Raw genomic sequence first — 1,017 nt, 5'->3', positions numbered from 1 at the left:
CTGTCATGTGTCCAGAGGCCTGCTGGTCTTAATCCGTCCCTGGCTGACAGTGAACTTGTCCATCTGTCCATCCAGCCACACACTGACGATAATAACACATTAATAAACACTAATTATGGATTTTGGGCTCTGTTCTGTTTCATCTGATGATGACTTTGGGGTGTAAAACAGAAGGAAACAGGAAACATCGCTGCTCAGTTCAGCCTCTCATGTTTGGAATAAAGTCTTTTTATGCTAATTTTAAGCTAACAGCCGCTAAAACCACAAGTGCGTCACATCAGGACGGATTTCTCTTATTATTTTAAATAAATTAAAGTGCCCGCTATGATTGAGGGACACATCACTGCTCGCTGTCGCTACAAAACACCACATTTTCCCCGTTATTAATTCTAAAACAGCCCCGCAGACGGATGTAAACATGAGGATAACCGCGGCCAGATCCGCACCGACACGGTTATTTATAGCCTACCTGCTAAGTCCAGCTCCCGCGGCGTGGTTCCGTCTTTCTGTCCACTTTGAGCTCAATCTATCGCCTTTGTTTGGACCAATAAAGCCGTCAGCGGCGGCGGAACATCTCCGCTCCCAGTGCGTCCGTGTTTATTTACCGGTGGACAGGTGAGAAGGTAAAACTGGAGGCTGTAAATCATTCACCTGCCGCCTCCTCCTCGGCTCGCAGCTCCTCCTGTCATCACGGAGCCGCCCGCGTCAAGGCGGCGGCAGCAACGCCGGAACACACGCTGTCAGGCTTCAAAATAAAAGCCTGATGAGCTAGGCCTTTATCTCACAGTGGAGAAATTCAGTGTTGTCAGCAGCAGTACACACAGAGATGCACACATCCTAGAAAGAAGAATGTACATGTAAGAAATAGTGCAAATATAAGTATAGAAATACACATATTTAAAAAAAGAATAGTGCAAGCACAGGATATAAAAATGAGGATATAAAAGATATAGAAAGTTGTCCACTGTTGTAATTCCACCCATGGAAAAAGTGTCATTAGTGAGATTTGTAACTATA

The 1,017-nt window shown here is 45.1% G+C and overlaps 1 protein-coding gene across 1 annotated transcript in view; it reads right to left on the bottom strand.

Moving 5' to 3' along the window:
* Positions 1 to 654, bottom strand: part of klc3 (kinesin light chain 3) — a 21,325-nt gene extending 20,671 nt beyond the window's left edge. Inside the window, exon 1 of the mRNA XM_008296658.1 lies at positions 470 to 654. The gene's annotated coding sequence lies outside the window, so the exon portion shown is untranslated. The remainder of the gene's footprint in view (positions 1 to 469) is intronic.
* Between the last annotated feature and the right edge of the window lie 363 nt (positions 655 to 1,017).

This window comes from Stegastes partitus, unplaced genomic scaffold (genome assembly GCF_000690725.1).
Source record: "Stegastes partitus isolate 25-593 unplaced genomic scaffold, Stegastes_partitus-1.0.2 Scaffold1145, whole genome shotgun sequence".
Taxonomy (NCBI): Eukaryota; Metazoa; Chordata; class Actinopteri; family Pomacentridae; genus Stegastes; species Stegastes partitus.
This window is presented reverse-complemented; position numbering and strand designations above follow the sequence as displayed.